Source organism: Oncorhynchus masou, chromosome 1, assembly GCF_036934945.1.
Source record: "Oncorhynchus masou masou isolate Uvic2021 chromosome 1, UVic_Omas_1.1, whole genome shotgun sequence".
Classification (NCBI taxonomy): Eukaryota; Metazoa; Chordata; class Actinopteri; order Salmoniformes; family Salmonidae; genus Oncorhynchus; species Oncorhynchus masou.
The window spans coordinates 44,389,750-44,398,047 of NC_088212.1; positions in this window are offsets into that span (position 1 = coordinate 44,389,750).

Consider the following 8,298-nt stretch of genomic DNA (forward strand, 5'->3'; position numbering starts at 1 on the left):
TAAACATAAACATAAATGCAACATGCAGCAATTGCAAAGATTTGATTGACAGTTCATATAAGGAAATCAGTCAATTTAAATAAATAAATTAGGCCCTAATCTATGGATTTCACATGAATGGGAAAAGAGATATGTATCTGTTGGTTAAAGGTAGAGGTGTGGATCAGAAAACCAGTCAGTATATTGTAAATAAGAATTTCTTATATATATATATATATATATTTATTTAACTAGGCAAGTCAGTTTAGAAGAAATTCTTATTTACAATGACGGCCTACCCCAGCCAAACCCGGACGATGCCAGTTGTGCGCCGCCCTATGGGACTCTCTCGATCACGGCAGGTTGCGATACAGCTCGGGATCTAACCAGGGTATGTAGTGACACCTCTAGTACTGAGATGCAGTGCCTTAGACCGCTGCGCCACTTGGGAACCCTAGTACCCTAGTATATGGTGTGTGATCATTTTCCTCATGCATCTCCTTTGCATAGAGTTGATCAGGCTGTTGACTGTGGCCTGTGGAATGTTGTCCCACTCCTCTTCAGTGGCATTGCGAAGTTGCTGAATATTGGCGGGAACTGGAACATGCTGTCGTACACGTCAATCCAGAGCTTCCCAAACATGCTCAATGGGTGAGTATGTAGGCCATGGAAGAACTGGGACATTTTCAGCTTCCAGGAATTGTGTACAGATCCTTGTGACATGGGGCCGTGCATTATCATGCTGAAAGATGAAGTGATGGCGGCACGACAATGGGCCTCAGGATCTCGTCACGGTATCTCACGGTATTCAAATTGCCATCAATAAAATGCAATTGTGCTCAATGTCCGTAGCTTATGCCTGCTCATACCATAACCCTACTGCCACCATGGGGCACTATGTTCACAACGTTGACATCAGCAAACTGCTTGCCCACACAATGCCATAGGATTCATCCGTGAAGCGCACACTTCTTCAGCGTGCCAGGTGCCATCGAAGGTGAGCATTTGGCCACTGAAGTCATTTTACGATGCCGAATTGTAGTCATGTAAAGAACTTGGTGAGGATGATGAGCACGCAGATGAGCTTCCCTGAGACGTTTTCTGACAGTGTTTGCAGAAATTCTTCGGCTGTGCAAACCCACAGTTTCATCAGCTGTCTGGGTGGCTGGTCTCAGACGATCCTGCAGGTGAAGAAGCCGGATGTGGAGGTCCTGAGCTGGCGTGGTTACACATGGTCAGAGGTTGTGAAGCCGGTTGGACATACTGCCAAATTCTCAAACGACATTGGATGAGGCTTTTTGGTAGAGAAATTAACATTTAATTAGATGGGAACAGCTCTGGTGGACATTCCTGCAGTCAGCATGTCAATTGCACGCTCCCTCAAAACTTGAGACATCTGTGTAACAAAACTGCACATTTTAGAGTGGCTTTTTATTGTCACCAGCACAAGGTGCACCTGTGCAATGATCATGCTGTTTAATCAGCTTCTTGATATGCTACACCTGTCAGGTAGATGGATTATCTTGGCAAAAGAGAAATGCTCACTAACAGGGATGTAAACATGGAACATGTTTGTGATTTTTGATTTCAGCTCATGAAACATGGGACCAACACTTTACATGTTGTGTTTTATATTTTTGTTCAATATAAATATTGCCTTACTGAGGCATCCCATTTTGGCCACAGAAGGATCAGCCTTTCATGGGAAACACATTACAATACAGATTCTACACGTCACTACTTCCAGTATCCCCAATATATATTTCATAAACAGTGCAATGCATTGGGTTGAATGGGCCATGGAAACACACTGGGTCCATACTTGCCAACGTTAGAAAACATTTAAAGGTGCAATATGCAAAAATCGCATCTCTATTTCCTGGTTTCTAAAATTTTACAGTTTAACTGACAAAATAAGTTGTGTATAAGCAGTGTAGAGAATCATTGTACCATCTAAACCGCTGTGAAATATATTTTTAATAACCAAAAATATTATATTTTCAGCCTGTGTACAAAACCGACATTAAAAGACTCAAAAACTAAATTAAACTAAAGTCAATTTATGCTTGATCCGAAAATGTTGTCGGAGACTTGGTATGGAGGGTGTAACGCAATTACAGTGCCTCTGGAGGCATGCAGCGGCCAAGCTCCTTACTCCATTACTGTGCACCTTTCAAATGTTGTAACAATGTGGAGGCCTCTGCATTGTTCTGCACTGATATGATTGGTTTATGGTAGGTGAGGGCAGTACATCCTGTATAAACACAAACTTACGTCCTTGACAACTTCCTTCACAATAGCTCTGCTCAGCTCAGCTAAGTGCAAGAAGTATGAAAGCCCTGATGTCTTGGGAGGCTACATCGCAGTAAATGAGGTATGGTCACTTCAGACTGCTGATTGACCATGAAGAGCAGGGGTTCTTAACCCTTGTGTAGTCTTAACATTCTGTATACTCCTGTCGTAAGGGTAAAAAATGACCCGCTTTCACTAAACCCCTAAAATAAAGCAGCTTAATTGAATTTTAAACCCCAAATCTATTTTGCAGGAACAACCGGTATTCATCACAAACTTTGTGAATATCTGGAATATCTGGAAAGACTGCATTTAATCAGTGGACACCAGTTGTTTTTATTACAACACACCTGTCACAATTGTTTTCTTTACTAAAGAAAATGTTTATTATTATTATTATTGCTAAAGGTACTACATAGGTGTAAACACACATTTTTAGCAAGAAATAACACTTGTATAGCCTAAGAAAGTAGCAGAAATGTGCAGAAAGTAGTTTTGAATGCATTTTATTGAAGGGAAACAACAGTCTTGAACTTTTTTTGGCAACATCGTGATATATTCTTATATACTGTACAATGAGGAATTCAACTACAAAATACTAGTCTTCTCCCATGTTTTAACCATTGCCTCCACCCACAAGGTGTATAAACAACAACAATAAATAAGAATAAAATAAGATAATATATACAAAACAAAAACGTTAGAAGAACATCCAATTAGCTTTAATTAGCACATGTAGGACAGTTTGCAAGTGTGTGTGCATGGACTTTGCAGATGTATTTCTCACATGTGCAGCACATCGTATTTGTTTTTACAGTCCTTCTTTGGGGGGCAGAATTGGAATCTCCTCCTCCTGCCTGCCCCAGCTGCAGCCTCAGGTGGATCAGGACAAGATCCAGCCCCCTGAACAGCTTTCACACGCGCTGCAGATGCTGCTGTGTGGGGGAGGCGCTCCCTTCTTTGAATGTGTGGGGTTTCAAGTGCCTTTCCCAGCTGCTCCAGGAACACCCTCCTCTTGTTCCGCTTATCAGGCATCCAGGTAGGGTTGATCTTGTTCCATATCACGAAGGCATTGTATGAGGACACATCAATGATATTGTGGAAGATGACCAGGGGCCAGCAGGCAGTCATCCTCCAGCAGCTGTAAGTTCAAATCACCTTGTCCAGGTCGTCCTACGCGTCCTTTGTTGCGGTTGTAGTCCAGGATGACAGCTGACTTCCTGTCCTCACGATCACTGGTCTCAGCCGTTTTGTGCAGTGTGCTCAGGAGGACCACATTCTTGTTCCTCTTTGGGAGGTAAGAAACTATAGTGGTGGTGAAGGCAAACTTTGATGAGAAGGCCTCTCTCCCCCCTTGTTGCGAGGATTGCACAGGGGGAGCTCAGGCTTGTTCTTTCTAACTGTGCCAACCATGGTGATCTTCCTCTTCAGGAGCTGCTGGCTGAGTTAATAAGAGGTGAAGAATTTGTCACACGTGACATTGTGCCCCCTAAATCCATGTGTCACGTCAAGCACAGACCAGGACTGTCATCTGGTTCTTCTTCAGGCCTCCACCGGTCGGCTTCCCTGTGTAGACTTGCATCTTCCAAGCATAGCTGGATTGTGTGTCACAGGCCACCCATATCTTTGATGCCATACTTTGCTGGCTTGCTGGGCATATACTGCCGGAAAGGACAGCAACCTTTTGACAATAGAGATTATTATCAGTAATTAGTATCAGTGTCACAGAAAACAATCACATAAATCAATGATATTACAGCAATACATAATAAAATGAACAGTGAAAAATCACTTACATTACAGATATGTAAATAGAAATGTACCTCTGAATGGAACCAGTTGCTCATCCACTGTTACTTCAGGCCCAGGGTTATAGAGGTATGGCAGACGCTCCAACCACTTCTCCCAGACCTCTCTTATGGCCGCCAGTTTGTCTCTCACACGTCTTGCAGGTCTTAACTCAAAGTTATCAAAACATAGCATTCTTGAGGAAGTGTTGAAGACTTTCAGTGGCATTGTGCCACTCTCTGTATCCCAGAGACTAAATGTAGCCTAGCCTCGGGACCTACAGTGCCTTGCGAAAGTATTCGGCCCCCTTGAACTTTGCGACCTTTTGCCACATTTCAGGCTTCAAACATAAAGATATAAAACTGTATTTTTTTGTGAAGAATCAACAAGTGGGACACAATCATGAAGTGGAACGACATTTATTGGATATTTCAAACTTTTTTAACAAATCAAAAACTGAAAAATTGGGCGTGCAAAATTATTCAGCCCCTTTACTTTCAGTTCAGCAAACTCTCTCCAGATGTTCAGTGAGGATCTCTGAATGATCCAATGTTGACCTAAATGACTAATGATGATAAATACAATCCACCTGTGTGTAATCAAGTCTCCGTATAAATGCACCTGAACTGTGATAGTCTCAGAGGTCCGTTAAATACGCAGAGAGCATCATGAAGAACAAGGAACACACCAGGCAGGTCCGAGATACTGTTGTGAAGAAGTTTAAAGCCGGATTTGGATACAAAAAGATTTCCCAAGCTTTAAACATCCCAAGGAGCACTGTGCAAGCGATAATATTGAAATGGAAGGAGTATCAGACCACTGCAAATCTACCAAGACCTGGCCGTCCCTCTAAACTTTCAACTCATACAAGGAGAAGACTGATCACAGATGCAGCCAAGAGGCCCATGATCACTCTGGATGAACTGCAGAGATCTACAGCTGAGGTGGGAGACTCTGTCCATAGGACAACATTCAGTCGTATATAGCACAAATCTGGCCTTTATGGAAGAGTGGCAAGAAAGCCATTTCTTAAAGATATCCATAAAAAGTGTTGTTTAAAGTTTGCAACAAGCCACCTGGGAGACACACCACACATGTGGAAGAAGGTGCTCTGGTCAGATGAAACCAAAATTGAACTTTTTGGCAACAATGCAAAACGTTATGTTTGGCGTAAAAGCAACACAGTTCATCACCCTGAACACACCATCACCACTGTCAAACATGGTGGTGGCAGCATCATGGTTTGGGCCTGCTTTCCTTCAGCAGGGACAGGGAAGATGGTTAAAATTGATGGGAAGATGGATGGACCCAAATACAGGACCATTCTGGAAGAAAACCTGATGGAGTCTGCAAAAGACCTGAGACTGGGACGGAGATTTGTCTTCCAACAAGACAATGATCCAAAACATAAAGCAAAATCTACAATGGAATGGTTCAAAAATAAACATATCCAGGTGTTAGAATGGCCAAGTCAAAGTCCAGACCTGAATCCAATTGAGAATCTGTGGAAAGAACTGAAAACTGCTGTTCACAAATGCTCTCCATCCAACCTCACTGAGCTCGAGCTGTTTTGCAAGGAGGAATGGGAAAAAATGTCAGTCTCTCGATGTGCAAAACTGATAGAGACATACCCCAGCTGTACTTACAGCTTAGTTATCGCAGCAAAAGGTGGCGCTACAAAGTATTAACTTAAGGGGGCTGAATAATTTTGCACGCCCAATTTTTCAGTTTTTGATTTGTTAAAAAAGTTTGAAATATCCAATAAATGTCGTTCCACTTCATGATTGTGTCCCACTTGTTGTTGATTCTTCACAAAAAAATACAGTTTTATATCTTTATGTTTGAAGCCTGAAATGTGGCAAAAGGTCGCAAAGTTCAAGGGGGCTGAATACTTTCGCAAGGCACTGTATATATACACCCGCTAAGATTAGCAGCCTTATGTAGGCACGCAGGTCAATCTCATCAATCCTTTTCCAGTTATCTCCATATTTACAGAATCCCTCCAAATTTGTCATCTCCAGTATTTTTTCGATGGCTGGTGTGATGAACATGTACAATGTTTTGGAGATGTCCTGGGCATGGGCAACTAACTACATGTCTTGTGGGCCCTGGGGTCATCCTTATGACATTTTGTCCTGCCATCTTGCTCTGGTTGTCATATGGTGACAAGGACAATGTTATTTTGATGTTCATTGACAAAAAAAAATTTCAGCTTGGGGGATTTCATCTTCATCTGAAGATGATGCATCGTGCTCTGGGTTGTATTCTTCCCCATCTTCTAATTCAGATACCTCCTCTTCTAAATCATTGCTCACTTGTTCCTCCTGGACATCTGAAAAAAATCTGATTTACGACCTGTTGGGCACTGAAACGTGCACTCATGGCTTCAGCAAAGCGAGAACTGGGGGGGACTGTCATCTGCAGCACCTTTATAGCCTCTGACTGCATTCCCCATTAGTAAACAATGCTTTCAAGACATTTTTATTTAGTCTGAAATTGTTTTTATTTTGTCTGTGAACTTGAGTCATGTGTTGGGTCGTGGAGGGGAGATGCTGCACATGCACAAGAAAGTTTTAGTTTTGTCTGAGTTCAGTCAGTAGCACACAATCTCACTTTTCCATTGTGCGTGTGTGTCTTTGTGGTTTTTGTGGTGTGTAAATGATTTTACAACTGCTGGGTCAAAAATTACCCTAAGACAATATTTGTACCCTGATGGTGTACAGCTTTCATGGAAATATGAACAAAGGCGATGTTTCATTTTTTCTAATGTTGGGGTCACTCTAGGAAAAGTCATCCAATTTCAAAATGAAAAACTATAATTTAGGGGGTTCTCTCTGCTGTTAAACATAGTGGTGGGTCATTTTTCTACCCTTAAGACAACACAAGGGTTTTAAACTTTTCCTGGGACCCAAGCTTTGGAAAATATGCAACTATATTACGTAAATATCGATACATTTCATTGCCATTATGCCTAAAACAAATGCAATATAGACAAAAACAAATAACAATTAAATGAAATACCCATATAAATATCTATTCATGCTTATTTTCCCCCATTAAAAACACTCTTACATATGGGGTGGCAGGAAGCCTAGTGGTTAGAGCATTGGACTGGTATCCGAAAGGTTGCAAGATCGAATCCCCGAGCTGAAAAGGTAAAAATCTGTCGTTCTGCCCCTCTGTTCCTAGGCCGTCATTGAAAATAAGAAATTGTTCTTAACTGACTCGCCTAGTAAAATAAACATCAGTCTAGGTTGGAACTGTTGCTGTTAAAATACAATAAATCATTTTAATTCTAAACTGGAATAAACTGACTGATCACATCACACAGATGTATAACAAAACACACTGACAGGCTTTTTGATAGTGCAACCCAAAGTAACAGTAGATGAAAAATGAGCAGGCCTACTGTACATGTTACTGTAGAAATGATTGTTGAAAGAAAGTCTAGGTTGGAACCGTTGCTGTTAAAATACAATTCATATGTTTTATTCAGAACTGGAATAAACTGATTGATCACATCACACAGATGTGAACCAGAAAACACACACCCACACAGTCATAATGAGAGGTGTATGGCTGGTTGAAGTTTTCAACAGGCATGTCTATTCTGGGCTCAGTTTTTGACAGTGCAGGTCATGCACAGCATTGAGACTGTTTCTGTACACATAGGTACAGTTGAAGTCGGACGTTTACATAAACGTTTTAATGATTCCAACCTAAGTGTTTCAACCACTCCACAAATGTCTTGTTAACAAACTATAGGTTTGGCAAGTTGGTTAGGACATCTACTTTGTGCATGACACAGGTAATTTTTCCAACAATTGTTTACAGACAGATTATTTCACTAATAATTCACTGTATCACAATTCCTGTGGGTCAAAAGTTTACAAACACTAAGTTGACTGTACCTTTAATCAGCTTGGAAAATTCCAGAAAATTATGTCATGGCTTTAGAAGCTTCTAATAGGCTAATTGACATCATTGGAGGTGTACCTGTGGATGTATTCCAAGGCATACCTTCAAACTCAGTGCCTCTTTGATTGACATCATAGGAAAATCAAAAGAAATCAGCCAAAGACCTCAGAAAACAAGCAATTTCCAAACACCTGAAGGTACCATGTTCATCTGTACAAACAATAGTACGCAAGTATAAACACCATGGGACCACGCAGCTGTCATACTGCTCAGGAAGGAGACGCGTTCTGTCTCCTAGAGATGAACGTACTTTGGTGGGAA